At 38.1% G+C, this 25,339-nt stretch overlaps 1 long non-coding RNA gene across 1 annotated transcript in view; it reads left to right on the forward strand.

Moving 5' to 3' along the window:
• LOC119841259 overlaps positions 1-25,339 on the forward strand; it is a 114,373-nt gene that overhangs the window by 48,472 nt on the left and 40,562 nt on the right. Inside the window, exon 2 of the long non-coding RNA XR_006275130.1 lies at positions 22,062-22,133. This is a non-coding gene — a long non-coding RNA (uncharacterized LOC119841259). The remainder of the gene's footprint in view (positions 1-22,061; positions 22,134-25,339) is intronic.

Here is a 25,339-nt window from a genome sequence, read left to right on the forward strand (position 1 = left end):
ATTGTATTGTTTACATTATAAAATGTACCTTGAAACTATTTAGCTTTCATAGATAAATTTTATAATATGGTTGGTGGGAGTGAGGATAATTTTACAATTTTTTTCTTTACAAGAATTAAGGCTGCTTTTAAGATAAATACTCCATAATGTAAGTAAAATAGCTTTGAAAAACAGCAAGCTGTTGAGCACATTCATAGAAATAGGCAGGTCTCATGGATTGACATCATTCTAGTTCAATGCATGCAAGAAAGGTTAGAAAAGTTTGATTTTTCTGCCAAGCTCTTTACCAATGACTACTATATTTCAGCTGCTTTCCAAACTTGATATTCACAAAAATACCATTTGAAATGAAGACCAGTAATAAATTATTTGATTTACAAAAGTAAAGCTCTTGGAAGTCAACTTATTGGGCAACTAGCTAATTTTTTAAAGGCCCAATGTAGTGTTTATAGCTCTTTCATATGCAGTCTTCATTACAATTACGAAGCCAACTACTTGCTAACTTTTTGCTTTTCCTGATCCAAGTGTATTTTAACACTAGAAACTCTCAATTTCTTAAAATACTTGTAAAATATACATGTATAGTATGTATATAGTACACACACGCGAGCGTGTATAATCTCACAAAACTAAGTTAAAAGGCCATTAAGCAAACTCAAGAACCCCAAAATTACAAAATGATAGAATTATGGTTGCCTATGCGAGTCTTTTATAGCACATCTTCATGTATCTATACAAAGTTTGGCTTCAAAAACAAATCCTAGGTCAGCCAAAGCTATGTTGCCAAATGTTTCATAATTGTGATACAGCTGGCAACTAATTGTTGGTTTGGCCTTCAAACTCTCGTTTCTTCCAGCCACTTTTGTAGGCTTGTTGTATGTATTCTATGCTATATTAAAATATGTAGCAGCAGAAGAGCTGCTAATAGTTTTATTTTCATAGTATGTGTTTCTATTAACCTTGTTGTTTTTATGCAATTATTTTTAGCACACAAGAATTACTGGTATGCTTTTAGCATGTAATGTATATAAACAATAGTTTACTAACGGGAATTTTGAAAGGGCTTATCTATTAAAGTCCATAAAATATCTTCCTGCTAAGGTGCATGCAGCTGTCTGTTATGTAGGAACTGTGTTATAAATTTAGGGGGTTAGATTGTGAATTCTTGGGGAAGGGACTGTAGTTTTTGGCTGGAGGGATGGGGGAGTACCTAATGCAATTGGTCTCCAATTCCCAATAATAATAATACAAATAGTGGACCACAATCTGATCTCAGTAAATGTAGAGTAACTCCAACAGAATAAAATTAACAAGGATACATACCAGTATTCAGCAGTCAGAATCAGTCCCAGGGCTTGCACAATAATATGAAGGTGTAGAAGGATTTTATTATAATAGATGTAAGTTTCTCTTTGGAGACCATGAAAAGCTAAACACTGAATTAGTCTAAGCTGTTGTCTTGATTTGGTGGTGGCTCAGTGAACCTGAGATGTTACAAGCATGTAGCTCTTTGCTGTCAATGGGAGAGAAATCCATGCACACAGCACTCACCTAAATATTTAGGCCATTTCTGTTAAAGCTGAGTGTGTGTATATATAATATGTGATTGAACTGACTGAACAAGATTTTGACGGAAGACTTTTAACTGGATGCAGTAGTAGTTTGAAATGGCAACCCACACTTTTAATACCAGCAAGGTTGACTTCATTATGCAGGCTTCAATTCGTTTTCTTATTATTACAATTGACTAGTCTCTTTTTTTCATTTGTTTGCCAGATGTCTCTCCCTTTTGTGTCTCCTTCTCCCATTCTATTTTTTCCTGTGAGATTAAAATTTCAAGAGAGATACAGATTACAAGTGTTTTCATTGCAAGAATCTTATTGTAGAATTAAGCAACTTTATCTAGGATGGTGGTGGTAGCTTCACACAGAAAATTCCATTAGTAGTGTATAAATATCAAATGATGATCAGGTACAAACTGTCAGGACTGTGGCTGTAATAAATGAAGAAGATCAGAAAATTACTTCATAAAATATATGGCCTTGTTCCAAAACCAAATGTGCACTACAGAAACATATTAGAAGTGGGAATTTCAAGAACACTTGAAATAGGTCAGTCATAGAACATAGTGACACATCTGAAATTTATCACATTAGCTGATTTCCTAGCAGTTTTTAATTTTAAAACTCTTCTCTTGTCAACAAAGCAACTGTAATATTTTTAGTTTTTTCTAACTTTAATATATTTTCTTAAATGTACACATTAGGGTTTGAATATTTCTCCCTGTTTGGGGCTCAATTTTTGATCCCAGCACATATCTTTGATGTCTATGTCTAACAGATGGGTAACTGCAATAGTAAAAGGCTATGCCACAGAATTCAGTAAAGCCGCTTGCAGTATTTTTTTTTTTTTTTTCCCTTCTCCATTCCTCAGTCCAACCTAACCCTCAGATGGTGGTAGCAACTTAACATCTTTTAACTACTGGAGGAATAGAATCATTCCTGAAGCAGGATTGAGGTCTGGAAACCTATTCAGTCATATTACTTCCCTTGAGATCTGTTTTGAATCTTGGATGACTTAGACTTAAAGTCAAAATTCAACATGGAAACCATGAAATCCATTCGTTGTGCTCTCACAAAGATACTTCCTGACTCTGCTCAACCTGAGTGGAAGGTCTTATACATCCTAATCCATCATGGATGCCTGGAATTTTCAGAAAATTCAAATCTGGCCCCTCATTCTGTTCAAGATCTGGCAGACTTTACGTGCATGTATTTCCCCTGAAGTCAATGAGAGATTTGGTTGCACAATTATGGGACTGGATCTTTAAATACAGTGTGTGAGAGAACATAATGAAAATGCGTTCATTAAACTTTATTCACTTAGTGGGGCTGTTCGTCTGCTTGAAGTTGGGCATGTACTCAAGTGCCTTTCTGATCAAGGCCCTAAAGCTGAAGATCTGCAGCAAAGGAGATGTGGGGAGGAATAAAGTATATTGTTCTCGTGTTGATTTGGGTATTCTTACAACACATATAAGACTAAGGGTTTGGGTTTTTTTTGTTTTTGTTTTTTTTCCCCATAATGTGTCCTGTAGACAGGAAGATTAAACATAATGAAATACCATGCAGTTAAAAACCTTTGCCACATTAAACCTTTTGTTTATGCCAAGTGAAATGACAATTATTACACTATGAATCAATTATCTTTTTGAGCCTCTGCTTAGACAATTGCAGACCATTTCTCGCTCTATTTTTTAGTATCTGTTAGTGGACTAGGTGTGTTAATTTGCATGTGTATGATGAGTGCAGTATCTATATTGTGCATATGCAGAATATAAGGAGAACACAGAAAAAAGGTAACATCTGTGAGCCAAAAACGTTGCTAAACAAAAATGCTTTTATCGTCCACCTAGGTTTAATTTATTACAGAACCCAAGTGATTGTAAATTTACCCAACTGACATTGCTGTATAAACTAAGTCTTTTGTCTGAGGAATCTTGAGCCAGCATTCAAGTCATGCCCAAGGTCAATTCATTTACATTCAGTAATTAAAAAAGGCATATTGAAATGCAGTGAATCCTGAGTAGTATGCATGAAAGCTCATTTATCAGCCTATTATGACAAACATTTTATGCTATTAATGACTTTCCTTCAGACATGCTTATGCATTTCAGATTGTAAAGTGACAGCTTTGTTGGCTTCTTGAAGAGCTTTATTGAACTGAATGAGCTAGTTGGAAATCTTCTACGTTTCCCAGTGAACTACAAGATTTGACATGAAGAGATTCTGTGACGTATGCCTGTAAGCTGGACATGCAAAAGAATTTTCATCTTTGTTCTGAATGTGCTGTGATGACATTCAGCTACGTACAAGTGGAGGATTTTTTTTTTTGGTCTGTAACAATGGCAGGGCTGGGAAGTGTTCTTTACATAATAGCTCTCTATTATGCTAACTTTCAGACTGTTTCTCTTCTTGCATAAAAACTGTATGTCACCCAAGTTTTTACAATGACTGTTTTGCACTTTCCTCTATCCTGAGATCTTGGTTTACATATTGAAAACCTGCTTTGTAACATACTGTACAGTCAAGACTCCATTGACAACCCAGCACGGGTTTTTCAAATACTCTGCCCATTCCCATAAAATCCCTATAGTTTTTTTTAAGAAATTGTAATAAGTCATTTAATCTCCTGCTCAAGCCTATAACAATCATTCCCATGCTGTTTGCCAGTATTTTTACAATCAAATTCATGATGTGCTTTCTGAAATTTTCTTGCAATAGTGAACTTAATTCCATAGAATGAGCTTTGTGCTGCTGGTGTATGTCTGTCTGGTTTAAGCCAGGAAATTTGACTTTGCACAAAATTCCTTTTTCTAAATAAATAAAAAGGACAAGGATTTCCATGGACCCAGTGCATAAAATGATTTTATTGTACCTGTAAGAACCAGAAATATAGTAGTCTCTGAAAAACAAATTTTGCATTCAATAGCACCTATTCTAGGATGCAAGATAGCCAGAAATTTTGAATTCGGGTTTTGGAGGGGATGGTATGAAGAGGCTGCCTACAATGCCATATGGTACATCCATGTCTACTATTAGCAAATATTTCCAACTGCTGGGAAAGGGGCATTAAATAGAGAGGGCTCTGAGTTACTACAGGGAATTGTCTGGCTACTGGATTCTGTTGACGTGCTTAGGTCTAACTAATTGTCATATTTGGGGCTGGGAAAGAATTTTCCCCCATGTTAGACTGGCAGAGACCCTGGAGATTTTTCACCTTCATCTGCAGTGGTACATCAGTCACTTGATGTTTTGAACTAGAATAAATATGTGGTGGATTCTCTGTAACTCAAAATCTTATAATTAAGATTTGAGGGCATCAGTAACTCAACCAGAGGTTTTGGGGCTATTCCAGGAGTGGGTGGGTGAGATTCTGTGGCCTGGAATATGCAGTTGGTCAGACTAGATGATCATGATAGTCCCTTCTGGCCTTAAATTCTGAGTCTATGTATTATGCAAATACACAATTTAAATTAACACTGTCTGCATCCAAGAGAATAATAAAAATGAAAAGCCCATTTCTGAAATATAATTCCTATTTACTGTAGTAGCAATGAACCATTTGACCTTCCATCTAGCACTTAGGATGGCAATGGGAGCTGGCTTGCCTTGAAAAGACAGAAGTGAAGTCTAATAGAACTGAGGCAGATTGGTACAAGGCCAATATAATGCTAATACACTTTCTACAGAAATGGCCTATCAATGTCTTAATAGCAGTAGTGGTGTGCTAGTGGCTTTTTAAATAAGTGATGTATCGGGGTTTATCTATATTACTGATCTGAAAATGGCCTGCCCTCAATGATTATGGCCAAGGCCCCTGGAATTCTGCTGCACTCAAGTGCCCATTTCTGCTGCAAGAACGAGGGTTTAACAAAGATTTTTATAGATTCTGTGCCATTGCTGCACAATAATATGCCTGAGTCTCTTATTAGCAGCATCATTCCAGAGAACCTACAGGAATGTTCTCCCCTAGACAAATACAAACAAATATAAAAAGCCAGAGTTTCTGAAGATTGCCATGTGAAAATGCCTACTTACGTTTACTTATGTTTTTTATGTATGCAAATATACAATGTGTTTACCCAATGCCACATCAGGAATTTGTGCATACATATTTGGTCAGTAAACCACTTCACTGTGCACATCCACTTTTTGTACATAAACTGTCAAATGGAAGTATGTAGCTGGAAATCCTATAGAGAGGCTTAGGTATTTTAAAAATAAACCTCAGAAGTACTTGGTTTTTATTTCAAGGGACATTTTTGCTTATTAAAAAATTCCTTCTTTACCCCATCTCTCATTGCTTTTCTTCTTTTTGTTCCCACTTTCTCCCACTCATGTTGCCCCTGCCAGTGTCTTCTCTTCACTTTCCTGCTCCCTCTGCTCTTCTTTATGTGCTTCTCCCTCTCCAGCTTATTTGACCCTTTGTGTTTTTTCAGAAATGCTCTGAGTTAAATGAGTGGAAAAGAGGAGAGTGAAAACGCATGAAGATTCCTGGGCAGCTTAAATTTCTTCAGTGGTTTGTCCTGAGCAATGCGCCATTTACCACAAGCATAAAATCACAGTAAACCAAAGTGAGCCAGACTAGCAATTTTCACCCCTCCTATATTTTTTTAGGATTTGATTATGGCCATAACTAATTTCCTATTCATGCTGCAGAATAGACCTGGACTAACCCCCTGGAAAGAAGATAATATTCAGTCATTGATGACAATGGTTTAATTATGCCTGATCACTGTTAGTGTCTAAAACATAGTGAGTGTAGCTGAGGCATTCTTGGAATAGTACACTCTCTCAGGACTTGCTGTAAATCTTTGGCAAGAGCTGAACTATACAAGAAATGTGTGCACAATATTGCATCTGCTATAAGCAAATAGTGAAATAAAGTATTTTAATTAACATGAATCCAACCTGTATGTTGAAGTGTGGATTAATAGCTCTGTGACTAGAGACTTGGATTTATATTTTTAAGACTTAATTGAAATACTGAGGATTGAAGAAGGAAGAGCAGCTGAGCTTGAAATAGTACCAATTTGAATCAGTTTGTGTTTTCTTGCAACATTACTGCTCTCTTATGGGGTTGGCTTCTGGTGGTCTGTTAACTGATATTCAAAGGCTTTTAGTAAATTTTTATTTATTGATGTAAGGAATGAAAATCTCCCTTCCTCCACCAACCATCTCAGTGTATGTTACTAATGCATTTTCAATATAGTTATACCCAATGGCTCAAATAAGTCACTTAATGGCCAGCATATTGGCATCTCTATTTACCTGTTTAGTGCTTAGATACTTTATAGTGCCTTTCACTGTAGTAAGACAGAAAAGCAACCTCTTATTGAAGGTTTGTTTATTTTGAGAGAAGACAATACTGGAATCACTTATCTGAACCCCTGAGCCTGGACCTGAACCACTCCTGGTTTTACCCCAAACCCACTCCTGATTTTGCTTACCTCTGTAGGTGAATTCACCATACAAATGCAGAGTATCCTATCAAGATGTGTTCTGAGAGAGAATGGTTTATCATCTTAGAGAGCAAATATATGAATTTCTAGATTCATTTCAATTTTAAAAAAAAAATTGAGGGCTCAAAGAATGGCAGAACCTCACTTCTTCCATTCCCCTCCTTCCTTCTCCTTGTATGTCTTCTCCTATCTTATTGTTACTCCCCCCCACCTCAAACATGTTATCTTTATATAGTGTTGTCTGGTTTTTATGGTTTGGTCTTGCAGCTTTGACTAGCTGTAAAATTGTACAACAGGATAATTCTATTTCTGATCCTGTGAGGCATGTGGAATTTGGAAAGAAATAAAAGCTGTAAGTAGTTTACATTTTTGTACTTTTCAATGCCTGTTTCTTTATGAAATCAATAAAAATAAATTAGTCATAAGTGTTCCAGCTGGTTATATATGTTGCTTCATGATGCTATTTGTTTTAATCTGGTCCCTGGGGTTTTTACTGAAGATGACAATGCACTTTGAACTTTTTATCCTGTGGAGTAGGATTGATGTCGTGTACTAGGCAAAGAGATGTATTAATGTTTTGCAAATAGTGACTGTAGACTGCATTTGGTTCATAGTTAAGTCATTGTCAAGTTCTGTCGTCTTTTAGCTATGGCAAGCATAATTCTTGTAATAAGGTAATCTATATTTGCTTTTTCCACCGCCCAATGTGCACAATCTCTAATCTTATACAATCAATGCATAGAAGTGAGAGATACCAGGTATCTCTGCTGTAACATTAACCATAGTGGAGCTACTCAATGAAAATACAATGCCTCACTTCTTCAGTTTTTTGGAAATTGGATATCTCTTGATCTTCCCAGAGGTACTTCAAGAAGATTGTACTTGTACAACTGTACAAACACTAGAATATCCAGTATGGTGTCTGGATATTGTTTGTTTTTAAGATATTACCTCTGAGAAATGAACTTCAAAGGAGGTTGAAAAAATAGTTTTGAGGGCTTCAGATCCCCAGTAACTCACAATTTTCAGAAGCATTATACAGTAGTTAGTCACTGGTGGCTGTAGGCCTGAACTACCTATGTGCCTAGAGCCTTCTATGCTGTCCCACATTGCATACACATGATCAGCCCACCAAACAGAAAACAAACCCTGATTCCCTGTCCACAGTCCTGTTTGGCTGGCACCAGTGGAGTGTAGCAGAAATTGAATTCCTTAACTACCTTGATCTACTTCTCGCCTAGAAAAATATCCTTTTGGTTGACACCTTGCTTCCTAGACTATGCTAATGGGTTGTCAGGCCTCACAAACAAGTGTGCACGGGGAAGGGTAATTCTAATCTCCGAGACATTTTGTAAGTAGGCATGGGGTGTTCAGTGGAGTGTCAAAGCATGGGCATATGGAGCTGGAGTCAGGCGTGAACGGAGCTACTTACTCTGCATAAGGCCACACAAATCCAAGGGCTGGCTGTTTACTCTGAATGGAGGCAATCCTGTCCAGTTCATCTGTAGTTACTGAATCTGCTTGTGGTACAGAATGACTTTGAATGACAGTCCAAAAGATATAACTATAAAATCAAGGAGAGTCCATTGTTCTACAGAGTTACTTCTACAAAGTTAATATATCCCTGAACTTTTGACTGCCATCATAATCTCCATTTGTCAGTTGTCACATTTCTTATCCTTTTTAGCAGAAGAATGAATTTCTGCAGTAGGTTCATTCAGGATCAATGGACTAATCACTAGCTGGTTCACCATTCACAGCCTCAAACATATAGGAAATCTTCAGACCTATTATTTCACTGGCTATATTTTGCTTCTACCTAAGAGCTTAGGTTTAATGTTTTACTAAGGGGAAATGAAAAATATAAAAATGCATCTTCTTTGAATGCTATTTGTGAGAACCATAGTTAAGCTAAGAGAGGGGGGGTTGGTATGGCAGCGTTTATGGGAGAGAACAAATATGACTCAATTGCAGTGATTACAAATGGGGATAGTTCATTTAAGTTGCTGGACACACGTACTGTGTAACTGTTCCAAGACCCCTAGCTTCCAGACTACCCAATCTGTGCTGCCTACTGTCATTACTGGGAGCTCCCTGAGTTCTAGCTTTGAGTAAGCAATCACTGAATGTTACACTAGGCAACTGACTCACTTAGAACTTTAGCTGAGTGAAATTCTACCCATTCTTCTTTGTATAGAGAAGAATAATTTTAAAGGGTCAGAAAACCGTAATTTGAAAATTATGCACAAATGATTTCCAAAGTAATCTGTAGGAAGCAAATTGCACACTGTAATGTCTTCAGCAATTTTGCTGTGCAAGATACAGTACATATTGATTTTTCATTTTACAGATTTGATAAGGCTTGTGAAATGTTTTAGTTCTTAATCCAGAATATTTATTCAAAAAGGTTGCAAGGTGCCACGTTTGAAGATAGATATCTCAGCATTTTTTTTTTCCTGAAGGGAGTTTTTTATTTTTCACACACTATACCATGGCCACTCATACCGGGCTACTTAACCCTTATAAAACTGGCAAAGCTTATCTGCTGCTTCAGGGCTAGATTTCTTTTTTTCTTTTTTTTTTTCCCCGAAAGTCAAGCATGATGGGTTGGCACCCAACTCACCTCACTGTCGGTGGGAATTGGGCACCTGTTTTTGCAAACCTCCCCCTTATTCTCACATTTATCTCCATATCACACAAACCTGATATCGAATTTGTAGTATTATAGATTATTGGGAGCTTTAAAATACTGCTGATACATGATGTTGCGAGTAGGGGAAGTATTATTTCTGACATTTAAAATGTGCAAGAAGTGCGTGGATAGTATGGTTTTTTGGTTTTTGTCATAGTGGCACTAATGAAAGACTAGATACTTTTTACACAGACTTATTTCAGTCTTTCAGCTGTTGCTAAACTATTGACTTTGCTATTCACTATTCATTATTTTATGATGTGTGATCATTCACCTGAGTCATATGACTCACATTTGTGCTCTTAGAATTTGCTACTGTAGCTTTTATAAATGAGGGAAATTAGAGATTTCCAGATGGCATGTGCACAAACACAATATGAGCCATATTTACCTGAGCATTCATGAGATTATTACTGTCATGAACATCCTCTCAAACAAATAAACAAAAATCACTCATGCAGATACTCACTGAAATCAAAAAGGGTCACAAATAACACAGCAGTGAATCTGAGATTTTTATTTGAATGTACACACTTTTTTGGCATATTTACTCAGCACTACATATTCCTCACAAAGCATAGTTACATGTTCATAACTTGTGACAGAATCTATCCTGGGGACCAGATTTACAAAGGTGTTTAGACTCCTAAAGGTGCAGATAGGTGCCAAGAAGGTTTTCAAAAGCACCTAAACTTCAGTGGGAATTAGTGCTATTTTCAAGAGCATCTAGGTGCTCATTTGTATCTTCAGGCATCTAAATAGTTTTGCAAATCTGACCCCAGATTTTTTTTTTCATGGAAGTAAAAATATAAAGAATATCACCAATATACCGTGTTTCAGGTACAGGTAAACTGGCATGATCACTTAAAATGCATGTCCTGTTCATTATGGAAAAATATGAAAAAAAATATGAAAAAAAAACCACATAGGATTCTTTGTTTGTTTCAACTACCTGTACCTGGACATAGGTTGCTGCAGTGAGGATACTGTAAAGCAGTTAAAAGAGGAAGCTTAAAAAGCAAGGAGTAAAATGTAGATGAATGTATTTGAAACTGGAATATTAACTGTTTTTTTGGGGGGGGTGGGAAAGACCACACGAATGATACAGTAAACAGAAAACATGAAATCTGATTGGTATCTTGGCTTGTTTTCAGTACACCAAACTTGGAGAGGTAAACTTGTCATGTCATTGCATTGTCAGACCACTGATTGTTCTTATACAAAGTTAGGAAAATGGATAATAAACGGCGGAAGGGAAAAAATGCTTGTAAGCTTGGCATTTAATTATAAACGCAACCCTATTACAAGGTTCTTGGTGTCTTGCCATGCATCCTTTACAATCTATTTCCCATGAACAATTAAGATTTGGACACAGTAGGAATAGTTTGTTGTTGTTACAGTATATAATGCAGTGTTAATGGGAACATTTTGTAAATCTTCACTTCTCAATAAACATATTGGTAATATATTCCCATTGTCTGTAGCCTTGAGGGGCTTTATCCCTCTCCTCTCCCCAATATACTATAGTTTTAGCCTTAAATAGAATGGAGCTTTTCCTTTATAATCTTTTTGACCAGCTTTGTTCCTTGACAGCTTTGATGAAGCTACTAACTAGTTTTGTGTTTCATCTGTGTTTAGGAAAGATTTATTATGATAGCACCCACTTGTGCCGCTGCTAATTATTCGGCCAGCATTTTTCATTAAACTTCTAGTTTTTCATGGGAGTAGAGTGCTCTCCACTTGACTCTTGAGAATGTTTGAGTGTGATTAGGGCACTCTGAGGGACTTGCAAGCCACCCACTAAAAATCTAAGGGAAACGGAGTTCCACAAACTACCTCATGAGCCTCCCTTATATCTGGGAGGAAAGCATGGTCCATCCTTTCTTTCTGTTAAGAAGGAATGCGGGGGGGGGGGGGAGGGTGGGACAAAGATGGGAGGTGTGAAAATGGGTTTTGTTAGCAGGCAAGCTACAGTGCAAATAAAACATTCTAACAAACTAGAATATAGAGTTGCTATTTTCAGATGTGTGCACAAATATCTACTTAATATCACTGCAATAGCTATATAATCTGGTATTGGTGATGCTTTTTCCTAGCTGGAAAACAGTTTTTATTCCTGGACAGTCTGTTTTATGGGTAGATCTTTACCTTGAAATGCCTAATATTTGTTAGTGTATGTGGCATATTATCTTTTAATGGGTAACAGGTCTGTTTTTTCAAGAACATGAGTTCACTAATATGTGCATGCACTTGCACATTCTAAAAAGTACAGTTGTGTGCTCAACTTGGGTATGTGGCTGGTTATTTGCATATGCATAATACTTGAATCATCACCACTGTGTAAATTTACACACACATCAGATCCCATATATCTGATATTGCAGTCTCAATCAAATTATTTGGATTCTGACCAAAACCTGCTTGCTGTCCTGATTTTGGAAGAATATATTGCTGCCTCGTATCAACTATGTTGAATGGTTTGTGGTGTACCAGAACTATCCCTGCAGCTTGAATTAGGCCCAATGGGATTTTTTATGTTAGGGTACAAAGAATACTAGGAGTGCTACTGTGCACTGTTAAACTACTGCCGTGATCCACCCCAGAGATGGTTGCTTACCATGACAGGTGAGGTGGTTATTATGTGTACAATTTAACATTTATAAAGTGCTTTGTGAAAGGGAATATAGCTTTCTGAATAGACGGTAGGTTTCTTGATTGTTGCATAGTAATAATTCAGACACTTTGAGAACCTTTCAAGTAAAAGTCTAGGTGAATATTTTTTGGTTGTTGGCATCTTTAACATTTTGTAAAAGAGAGAGGGTGGAGAAAGGTACAATATAGTTCCATTTCTTTCTTTGCATTGTATGCATGGAAAAACCCCATATACAGGGTGTATTAAAATCTGTTAAATCAAGTTTTTAGCTATTCTCACAACATACATTTAATTATTCCCCTTTCCTATCTAGTCTTTGACTTATTTCTTCTTCTTAATTTAATCATTCTATGTTGATAAAGCTGCTGTCAGAAATAGTAGCTCCTCAACTTCTTCCAGCCTGTACAGCTTTACACATAGCTTGTAACTGGTGTCTTTAAGGAAAACTAACTAGAAATGTATAGTAATTGGAGAGGGAAATGAAGCACTTTGTGTTCTGACATATTGCTACAGTTCCGTAGCTTTTGTCCTTTGGAGGGCAAAGACAGAGCTAATTGTCTGAGTTCCAGCAAAATCAAGCATAAAACACTTTCATGTCAGTGATGATCAAAAGGAGGAGAGGAGAGGTTCATGTCTTCTGCCAGGTAAACTGAAGTTGTGAATTCAAAAATTCGGTTACAGAATCTTCCACAGCCATCTCTGTCCTATCAGGAAGCTCAGTTACATTTTTCTGTTTTACCAACAATCTAAATTTGTTAAACTTTGGACTCCTAGCACAAGATGGAACCCTTCCCTTTAAAAGCCCCCCAGAATGTATGGGCTAATAATGGCGCTTTCAAACAAATCAAAGAATGAAATTATTAGTGTACTGAAAACTAGGAAATCAATCAGAATTCAGAAGTGCTTTTCCTAGTTTGTAAGATGATGTGCTAACAAAAATCAATTGGTGGTTTCATTAAAAAGATGTATGCACATCCAGAGATGAGCAGCACAGCCTCAGAAAAGGGAATACGCAAGTACCATAAACTCCAATCCTGATGATCAATGTATTCCTTACAATGCCACAATTAAATCTAGAAGACAGGGGAGCACACGTATGCACAAATTAGTTGAGATAAGTAATACATTACAGACTCTCTGAGAAGTTTAATTATCTTGTCAAAATCCCACATTACCAGTTGGTTTGGGCTTAATGACTGGGTTTGAATTTCACTGAACTTCAAAGACTGGGAGATGTTTTCAAATCTGATGGGTAAAAATGAGAAATGATGTTAGAAGTTATTCTCAGCGAGATAGAACACGGAGTTACTGTCTTATTATTGCAGTGTAATATATCACAGAGAGCAGATAAACAAACCTGCTTCTGATTAGTTTCCACCTCATTTATCTACTTTGCACAAATTAACTATTGTCCTTGACATCTAGAGGTGAAACACTCAAAATTCTCAGCACTTGCAGACTAGTAATATTTCCATGTGTATAGAGCCTTTCAGCATGCTGCACTCTACAGACTGCTGGCGCTAATCTTGGACTGTGTGTGTGCATGTACACACAGCCTGTTCTCTTCCCCCACAGAAACATTTCAATTGGACGGGAAATACACATTTGTGTCTAGGAGATAATCTTTTATACAGCAATCTATTTCCCACCATCTCTGTCCAGAATAAAGCAACGTTACACATTAGTTTAGGATGGAGTGAAGAGAATATCCTATCCAATTTAAACTGTAGTGGAAATTTTCAGTGGAAAGGATATAATTACCCAAATTGGTTCTGTATTTTGCTAAATACATATGGCTGATGACCAGATTTTAATAAAAGGTACAAAAGAATAGTATGCCAGCCATCAGAACCTGAAGTTTACATCTCCTCCCCCTGAAAAATCCTACTGGCACCATGTCAGAATCAATATTGACTCAAAGGATAGACTGCCAACAGTTTAATGCATTATATTGTTTGCCTCTCACCCAAAACCCCTCCTTTCTTGCTGGCCTTTCATACATGTCCTAATCTACTCCAGTCCTTGGTTGTGATAGCTTAGTGACATGGCATTAGAATAAATAATTTAGAAATCATGAAATAATATGGGCCAGGTATTTTGTCACTGGTATTCAGTACCAGCATCAAAAGACGGATAGGAAGAAAAGCATGAGGAGGAGCAAGAAGATCTCGCTTATGGAGACGAAAGGCATAGACTGTGGCCTACTATCTCACATGCGGAGGGAAGCATGTTGGTATGCCAATATGGGAGAAGCTTGCCCTACAGTTGCTATATTCCCAGGATTTGTACTTACTAAATAGAGGGTAAAGTTCTTTATCTAGCGCATTTTTAAGAGCACTAAAATTAACTGCAATTTATGGTGATACTTCTTTGATACTTATTTTGAGGTCACTGAAAGGTGAATTTTCAGCAGACCTCTAAAAATGTGATTGCATGCATTTGCATGTTTATGTGAAAATTAGGTACTATCATTAGCGCTCTGCCTAAAGAATTTGAATGCACATTTGCCTGTACTCATTTGCATGCTAAAACAGTTTTGCATGCACATATTTAGTCAAATTTTGGAAGTACATTGAGAATTTGGACCCAGATTTAAGTATAAAGAAAAGATTGTAAACAGAATAGTGTGATCACCACAAAGTGTAGATTACTTTGTATTGTATAGCGTTTCTAAGCAAAAATGCATGCCTGAGAATGCATCTGAATTCCATGTGAAAACCCGGTACAGAAGAATAGAGCTGTCACTTTTGCCCTAGAGGGTAAATGGCAAGTATGGTTTTCAATTAAATATTGCCAGCACTGATCCAAACAGTCAAAACTGATCCTTACAATGAGGTGGCCTGTAGTGTTTGTGCTACGTTTGGGAGAGTGGAGTTCAGTGTGATCAGATACCATACCTAGTACATGTCTAACAAAGACGGTCACTTTAACCAATATGTGAATCAGCAGACTTGGAAAACTTCTATTATCTATCCATTCTGTTAAAATGTCAAGGCTATTCATTAAGTTATATTACCTACATAATTATTTGAACAGCTTAATATAAAATGCATATTATGCATCTCCTGTGAAACTTTAGAAAGACTGGTTTAAGATTTTCATTTTAAACATGTCTACATGTTAGCATGTCTATGAATAGAAGTAATTGTACTAAAATTGTTTTAGCAGTATAGAATGAATAGATCTCTAAAATATAATCCTTTCCCCATACTGCTTTAAGCCTCATTGAAACAAATACTGGAAGATGGAAGAGATTATTTTATCATAACTGCATTGGCTGCACTTTGTAAAATAACATAAAAGGATGATTCATATCCCTTGTTATACAACTCCTATAAGATTTTTTTGAGGAGGAACACTCGAGATGCGAAGTGACAACATAGCTGTCTGTGCAAGAATACGTTCATATTGTCCTGAACATAACATACTCTCTGTACCCCCAAGGGTAGGAATAAGCAGATATTCACTTCTTTGGAGGTGAATATCCTCACATATTGACTGTGGTGAATCCAAGGTTAGCATTTTCCTCAAGTGACAACAAATTTTGATGTTCAATGAAATAGGAGCAATGGGTTTTGGTTTCTGTGACTCTGGTCCAATGTGACAATCACTTTCTCAGGAAAGTTCCAGGAATGGAAGGATGTTTTAGCAGTCAAGTTTACATTGCTCTCTTTCCAGCTCAAAGAAATTAATCATGCTTTCTATTTTCCTGTGTGCTGAGATTCCCCTCAGAGATGTAGGGTAGAAATTTTACTACACAAAACAAAAGTGGTGTCACAAGCTTCTCTTTCCCTTTGTGTGACTGGTGGATATGGGGAGAGACTTGGGGGAATGCAAATTGAAACAGTGTTCTTTCAGGGGATAGAGCCATGTGTCACCCATTTGAGGGAGGGCACGTGTTGCTGTATGTTGGCTCTGGCTGCATTAAATTTCTTAGAAAATCTGATTAAACCTTTATTCTTTTGGATACCCTTTTTGCCACAATACTGTAACAGAATAACACAGGATCCATCCATAGAACTATTTGAGAAGTGTATAGCTACTTTGCATTTATTTAAAAATGTGCTGTAGTTGGAGGATTTCTAACTTTTCTCAGTTTAAAAATCTCTTCCTCCTTTTGCTCTTGTTCTGCTAAAAGGTTCTCTTTATCCTCTTATCTTTTCAAAGTGTACAATGTTGCTAGGCCAACACTTAAACTAAATGCATCTACATAAGCAGCCTGATTTTTTTTTTTTTTTTTTTTTTTGGTGAGCTAGTGAGCACCTGTACCCCCTGCCAAAAAGTCACATTTGCATTTAGAGATGGGATTTTACAGGTGAAGAGTAGGTAATGTAGTTAGCTTTGAGTAAGAAATTATTTTATATGCGGTTTGTGGAAGGCACATCACTGATGCTGTTAACTGGTTTATTTTGTACTTGTCGGACACCAAGTGTTTCTACCACTCTCAACCTCCCCTTCCGCTATCCCATTTCCTCAACAACATGTTAAAACCTCTTGTTATGCACGGTCTTATAAGCTCTCAGTGGTAGGAGCTCTCTTCTAATGCAATGGGATCTTTGCTGGGATTTAAATGACTGTTAGGCATGCAACATTGAAAACTTGGGCCAGAGTGTTTTTTTGTTGAATTAAACTGTGCTGTGAAAGACCTTAAAATAAAAGTGTGTGTGTGTGCACGCACATGCGCATGTACATGAGAGAGAAGTAAGACTAAAGTCAGATCCTGACACATTTTGTACCTGGCTTATGTTTTATCTGAACCCCAAAGCTCCAGAGATTTGAATAAATGGCTCTCATTTGTGTCTGTATTTAATTTCTGGTACCACAGCCAGATTACAATTTTTTCTCTAATAAATCCATTAATGTAAATTGTTTGTGAAATTTTTAACGCTGTGAATGATCATAAACCGCTCTCTGTAAATGTTCAATATTTGATATTGAATCTACATTATGCCATGTGCTTTTTTGTCCAATGACAACTAGTTTGTTACAGTAGATGCACTAAAACTTTGTACAGCTTCATTTCACTGTTCAAGTATGTGTGTGAAAACTGATAATTCTGCACATGCACACTAACTTAATCTCTAGCCCAATTTTGCTATAACTTCCAGAAACAGAGCTATTTTAATAGTGAATATTTTTAACTTTCTCCTCGGAATAAAATCATGAATTTCCCTCCCAGATAGAAATTTACTATTTCTACAGAGAAAACAAATTTTTGTAATGAGAATTGCCACAAAATGATTTTATTTTCTGTAAACCTGATTTGGTATTGGAAAATTATCAGAATTGTTCATACTGCTCTAGCGTGATTAGAGAACCTAGGATCACACTACATCTAGGCTTAAGTAGCTTAAGTCTTGATCTAGCAATGAGTTGTATGTTGGCAGAGACCCAATAACTGTGGTCAGGCCCTGCATGGGTCTGCCTAGTCATTGTTCGTTGTGAGATCAGTACTATAGTGTGTAAGAAGTCAATTCAATGAGGTTTATGAGTGATAAAAATGCTTTTGTTCCTATTCCAAAGATAAAATTAATATTCTATAGCTGAAATTGAGGATATACAGTACATAATAAAATTCAAGAGGCTTTTGGTAATGATAAATTACTGAAAACGCATTCAAAGATACTTACTGAACTATTAAAATAGAAATAAATTGGATATCCAGTTATGAAAATCTTATCTGTTTCTTGGCTATACCAGGTTCCATGCTCTGACCTATCCAATTACTCTGTCTTTCTTTTTCTTGGCAATGAGATTAATCATAAATGCAGGCATGAATTTTTGTACACTCTTCTCATTTCAACTGTACAAGTGGCAGAGGAAAACAATGAGGCAGAATTTAAACCAGAGATTAACTCTTATCCAGAATAAATCTGCATTTTGGTTGTAATTCAAGAGGTGCATGGAAAAACTAATGGTCACTATAATGGAAGCTGAGCACAATTCCTGGGCGCTTTTTTTCTGATTCATTGCCACATGTGAAGTGAGTGGTAATTTTGCCATTACTTCAACAGAAGGATTGTGCCTTTGATGCAAAGAGGTGTGTGTGTGTGTGTGTGTGTGTATTGCACGTGATGCACCTGGATTTCCTTAAATTCCTAAGAAGTGGCAGTTAGCTAGTCCAGAAATTTTCTGATGAAAGAGAGTTTCCAATGGAATCTTGCCTGGCAAGCTGCTGTGGAAATTTCAGAAAGCCTGAGTTTTGGGCATGTCTTTCTGAGCCCCCTTCCCCCCATGCCATAAAATCTCCATGGCCCAGCTACCTGTGCTGCCACAACTTGTTCTGCATATCCAGTAGATTAAAAGCCAGGGCCTGCATTCCATACCACAGGGGGCCCTAGGAAGCTAAATTGCTCAGGTTTCGGCTTCAGCCCAGGACCCCAGTGAGTCTAATGCTGGCCCTGCTTTCTGGTTTATTTTGGTGGACCCCTGGAAACCACTGGTTTAGTACATTTAGTGGGATATCTATGTGGAAGCCAAATCAGCTTTTAAAGCCAGGCTCTTTTCCAGGCTTTCAGATAGCAGACCTTGTTCTAGTACTTATGGATCCAAAATGAAGAAGAGCCATTGCTTTCTTTAAAGATCCTGCACTTCTGCACTGCAGTTTCCCCCAACCCGTGGGAATACAAATATTCCTCACTGAATTCTCAAACAAAAATGAAATGTCTGTGAATGTTCTTCACATCCAAGTTTACGGGGCACCATGCTTGCCATAGTCAAAGCTGCAGTATTTAAAAAGAAGCTCAAAATGCAGATAGGTTTTTATCTTAAAAGATAGCCTTTAAGAGGGGTCTCAGCTTTCTTAATCTAAGTCTTGCTCTCAGAAAAACAAAGACAACCTTCAGGGCTCTGTTTCTGAAGACTTAAGACTTCTCTGGATAAATAAAATAACTTTGTCCTAAATTGACTTGTCTACTAGGAAAACTGCAGGTCTCAAAAATTGATGAAGGCACCAGAAACGCCTGCAAGTGACCTGTTAATTTCTTCATATTGTACAGTGATTGAAAGCATGTAACAGTTCATACTCTAAGAGAAGAAACGAAAAGCTCTAGAGCTGAAGATAGACCTGATTTCCCTCTGCATATAGACATTTCTGACAAACCCATACACTCTCTTGCAATAGTCATAAAAAAAATCAGATTTTCAGAAAAGCAGCATGTGCAAGGAAAACCATCATGATGGTGGGGTTGTTTTTGTTTTTTTCCAGATGAAGGTAATTAATGCTCTGTTTTGCAAAAAGAAAACAACCTGTCCATTTGAGAGAGGATTTCTTTCTTTTCTTTAATCCTTGAAAGTCAGAATCTCTGAAAGAAATTCTTAACATTCACGTGCGTGATGTGTATTAGAAATGAGGGTTTTTTAAATAGCAGGAATTTTATTGCATTTTAGTTACTACACTTTGTGTAAATCGATACAAGATTCAAAACAATATAGGAGTGAGAAGAGTCAGGTCTTTTAAGTACTTCAGTATGCTCACTTCTGTCTTCCCCCCCCCCCCATAACACGCCAACTCTTTTTCCAGTATAACTTCCTCAGAGAACACTGACTTGCAGCATTAATGCTGGTCTTCTAGTTAGGGCTAGCATTTTCATAGGAACTGTTCTCTTTAGTAGCTTCAAACAGTGGCTAAAGAGTGACTCCTCTCAGTGCACAGGCCAAAGAAAAAGGGGAATTGTAGATGAGTACCTAGGAGAGGAAGGGGAGCTCCCCTTCTGCTTTAAACAGAGGAGGGAGAGTTATGATATCTCCAGGATCTACTTTACTTGAACCCATGGATCCAAGAAGTGTCTTGAGAGGTGATGTATTCGTTTCTGCTCCACCATAAACTTGCTGTATGTCCTTTGCCAAGTTACTTAGTTTCTCTGTACAGATGAGGAACTGAGGCACCTCTCTATCATGTAAGGGTGTTGAGGATAAATACATTAAAGATGGCACTCAGTAGTTGGGGGACCATATAAATACCTGAGAGCGTTTGTCTTCTCCATCTTATCATTGTCATGGCTGTACCCTGTGTATGAAGGATGTCATATAAACTTACTTTGGCCCTCAAAGCTGTCCCTCATAGTGTATATAGCATAAGCTGATAGCATGGTAGATGATGGAACACATAAGAATGGCCATACTGGGTCAGACCAAAGGACCATCTAGCCCAGTATCCTGTCTTCAGACAGTGGCCAATGCCAGGTGCCCCAGAGGGAATGAACAAAACAGGTAATCAAGTGATCCATTCCCTGTCGCCCATTCACAGCTTCTGGCAAACTGAGGCTAGAAACACCACCTCTGCCCATCTTGGCTAATAGCCATTGATGGACCTGTCCTTCATGAATTTATCTAGTTCTTTTTTGAATCCTGTTAGCCTGGGCCTTCACAACGTCCTTTGGCAAAGAGTTCCACAGGTTGACTGTGCATTGTGTGAAGAAATACTTTTGTTTGTTTTTAAACCTGCTGCCAAGTCATTTAATTTGGTGACCTCTTGTTCTTGTGTTTATGAGAAGGAGTAAATGACACTTTCTCCACCCCAGTCATGATTTTATAGACCTCTATCATATTCCCCGTTAGTTGTCTCCTTTCCAAGCTGAAAAGTCCCCGTCTTATTAATCTCTCTTCATATGGAAGGCATTCCATACCCCTATATTTGTGTTGTCCTTTTCTGAACTTTTTCCAATTCCAATGTATCTCTTTTCAGATGTGGTGACCAAATCTGCATGCAGTATTCAAGATGTGGGAGTATCATGGATTTATATATAGGAAATATATTTTGTCTTCTTATCTACCCCTTTCTTAATGAGTCTCAACATTCTGTTCACTTTTTTTTTGACTGCTGCTGCACACTGAGTGGAAGTTTTCAGAGAACTAGCCACAATGAATCCAAGATCTCTCGAGTGGTAATAGCTAATTTAGACGCCATCATTTTATTTTTGACGTAAACAAGTAATTGATATTAAGTATAAATTGCTTTGTGGCTTGTTTACCCTTGCAGATTTCCTTCAGTAATTGAGAGCCCAGTTTTGCCTCACTCTCTTGTGTGAGGAGAATTACTTGCATGAGTAGTCCCACTGCAGTCAGACTATTCATGTACATACACACTATTTATGTGGCTGAGGCTTCCAAGAGTGGTCTTTAGTGGCCAATGGCTGTGTTTGGAGATGTTCAGCTGGGATGGAAAAGTGAGTCTTACAGTGAGCTCTTCCAATTTCATGACTGCCATTTTCTCAGTCTCAGAATTCTCTTCTTTGCTGTCACGTGGAAACCTTCCTCATTTGAGGCAAACTTTAGTGCTGACACACTAGCAGAACTCCAATACACTAAAAGACTGAAAAATCCTTTTCAAAGCACCAGGGCCACACAAGAAGGAAGTGCTACTGACCTTTCCCCTGACCATTCTCCTGTAGCTGAAATTAGGCTTCATTTTTCTTGATGTGAGGGAAAGTAACAATGTCCCTTCAACTGTCAGCTTGCTCTCAGACACAAAGAAAGGAACAGGGAAAGACTAGGTATTAGTTATTGTTAGAGAGCATCAGAAAGAACAGTAAATAAACGCAGAGCTGAAGATTACAGCAAGCTCTCTCTCAGCATCTCTTCCTAGGGTCCATTTGGGTTTGATCAATAGGAGATTCCTCAGAAATAAAAGCAATTGGTATGTTAATAAACATGTTTTGTTATAAGAGTGTTCTCAGGAAACTTAATTTCTACAGGAGCTGAAGGCACCCAGGAAAACTTCTAGAATTATGGGAATCACAGGAGAGACTTTCCATAAAGGAATTCCGGTGAGTAAAGTAAAACAGGTGCTGAGCTACCTGAGGCCACAGGCTGGCAAGTATCCCCTATGTATTCATTGTTAGATAAGTGAATGAGATTATTTGAATCCAGAACATTTACTACCTACGTATAGGGCAAACAAAAACCTGTCGGGCAGTCTCCTTTTACATCCAAACACTAAACATGACCTGTGGGACATTTGTACCTTACTGGTATCCCTATGAATGGCCAATTTGATTTCTAAGATCGGTGTCTGACTCCCAGTTGTGGTGAGAAATTTCCCTTAAGAGTTCCGCTCCCCAGCCCATCGTGGAGTACTAGAAGATAACATGATCTTCATTATCAACAATTCCATGATGGCAGGGGCATATGCAGATATGTGATGAATGCAGTTCTAATTCTGCACTTACAGTGTACCTAGAGTGGGGAGAGAGAGCGGGGGAAGGAAACTGAGAGGATTTAACTCCATCTGGAATCTGGTACAGAAAGCAGTGTGCCACTTACTAGGTGTTTCTGAGAACTTGCCATGCATGCCCAGGGCCTGCTGATTTCCAGGTTGAATTTAAAGTCTTGGTTGTGGTTTAAAGTCAAGGTCTTGGGCCCTATCTGAAAGACCATCTCCTCTCTCCCTGTTCCCTACTGCTGCAGCTGTGGTATGTAAATGGGCTTGAATTGGAACCTTCTCAAGAAAGTGGCAGTTGCCATTCGGATGTTCCTCCATGATAGACCTTTAGTCTGGAACTTGCTCCTGGATCTGTTGACATTTATAGCTAGGCCTAGGGAGAGGGCTGAAGCTATGGTATTGTGGGTGGGATGAGGGAGGTATTTTGCTGCATTACACTACCGGCTGGCTACATTAATTTGAAGGTCTGAATGCTATATGTGTTGGGATTCTAATTTATCGGGGCATGTGGAGTAGAATGGGCTGGCATCTAAACAAACTATATTAAAATAATACATGTGCACACGCACGACAGTGATTAAAACACAACCACTCTCTTCTCTATTGGGAGTTGGATGTGTGCTGGCATAATTGGGAACAGAATGGCACCACCTGCTGTATATGTATTAGTTCTTGTTAGCGTGAAACAGCTCATGCTTTGTTTTCTGATCCCTTTAGAAGAAATGGAGAAGTGCACAGATGAGCAAGTAGAGAATGGAAAAAAAGAGGTCTTTGATGCTCACTGTGACAGTTTCCCCTCAGAAAACCAGTAAAATAAATTGAGTCACAGATGGCAATGGCTCGGCTGTTGATGGCACTTGAGCAATAGGTGTAGCATCTAAAAACTGAACTAAATGTTCTAATTATAAGCCAATATACCTGAGCTGAAGTTGCATCGCGTGCGCGGTCTGCTCTCGCGCGTGCTCTCTCTCTCTCTCTCTCTCTCTCTGAATCTCCTTCCTTCCATTTGCTTGTATCCCAACTTCAACTTTTTGAATGTAGTTTGTGTTTAATATTTAATAATATGCAATGTTTGTAGCCTGACAAGTGCTTGAGCGTTGCATGTATTTATAGATAGTGAGCTGGGTCCCGTGGTGCAGTCGAACTCCACTCTGTACAGCATCAGAAGATGTTGTGCTCACGTGACTCTATTCCACCAATGTAGCTCTTTGAATCTGAGGCTGAATGGAGGCCATTTGGGAGATTTGGGGCACTCTGACTTCATCCTTCTTCCCCAGCAGCAACCAATGTCTGCCCTGGGATATATAAAGTGTCAGCCCTAGGACGCGTAGGGCTATATCTACATTGCACACTAAGCCCAGGCTCTGACTCAGGTTTGAGCCCAAGGCCCCCTTCCATCCACACATACATCAGCCTGACTTATGTCAGCAAGCACACAGGACCTAGGACCCTGCTGGAGGAGTGCATCAGAGTCCAGATCCTGCTACGACTCAGGTCCAAGTCTTATCATGTTGCAGTGTGGATGCAGGTCAAACAGCAGGCCTGAGTCAGAAGGTTTCTGTAGTGCAGTATGGACACTTTAGCATGGCTGTGAAACCAGGGTCTAGTAATAGTTACAATGTAGTGTGGATGCTCAAGCATGAACTTGGAAACTAAGCCCACAAGCATGGGACCCAGGTTTATAATGCAGTATAGACATACCCCATAGGATTTCCTCTAAACAGACTAAATCCTCAGGAAGCTGGTTAAGTTACCCTTTGCTCTGGTATTCTGGCTAAGTGGGCTATGTAAGAGTGAAGGATCTGGCCCAAAAAACTGTTTTATCTCTGTCTAGTCTATCTCCATTTAGTCTATTGCTATACATACTAATGCTGTATTTCTTGGTGCCTCGTGAAGAAGAGCTTTTGATGCTTATTATGCACACACATTTGAAATTGTGTAGATAAATAATGTACAGCTTCCACATACAAAGTACAAAATGTTGGTTTGGATAAGCATACAGAAGTTCAGAGGCATATTTGAATTTCTCTGATTATCTTTGGTCTGGAAGTTTAGCAAAATATTGTGTAAGAATAAACACTCTATTGTGATTTCTGGTACTTCAGGGTTCTACCCAGATGGGAAATGCCACAAGAACAGTTGAGTTCATGTTCTATCAGTACAGTTGTTCCACTTTCCAAAACCAGGAAATGTCTAGATACCTGAATATGTAAAATTAACAAAGTGCACATTTTCCAGCCTCACAAAAGGATTGATTTAGGAGCAGTCGTATCTTTTTAGGGGGAGATTGTTTTTAATTCAAATTGAGGGTTTGTTCTATTTTGTACCCCCCCTCCCAAAAAGTGGATGGGAGTTGTGGGAAAGAAGGCCGGGGAGGGAGAGGGGAAATCACTTCAAGAATGTTACCTGTAGACCTGTTGTTTTCTCTTGGTCTCTTTGGGGTAAAAAAAAGCAATTCCCTTTTAGAGTAATTCTGTATAATGCTGTTTAAAGGCTCTTGTCCAGCAAAACTCTTACGAATGTGTATAACTTTAAGCTTCCAAGTAGTCCCATTGACTTCAATGTAACTGGTCACATACTTTAAAGTGACACATTCACTTAAGTGCTTTGCTGGATTGGGGCCAAAGTGGGAAACTTTCTTTCCCTGACTTCACTAGCAGAAGTAGTGAACCCTGTAGAAAGATTTGAAACTCTCTTTGGAATTATCACAAAAATACTTAAGTAAACCTCTTCATATTTCTGATATAAAGGTCCCTTTTGTAGTTCAGGGGAATCGAACAAACTTTGAATTCAGTTAATGGGAGTGCTTGT

This window comes from Dermochelys coriacea, chromosome 12 (genome assembly GCF_009764565.3).
Source record: "Dermochelys coriacea isolate rDerCor1 chromosome 12, rDerCor1.pri.v4, whole genome shotgun sequence".
Classification (NCBI taxonomy): Eukaryota; Metazoa; Chordata; order Testudines; family Dermochelyidae; genus Dermochelys; species Dermochelys coriacea.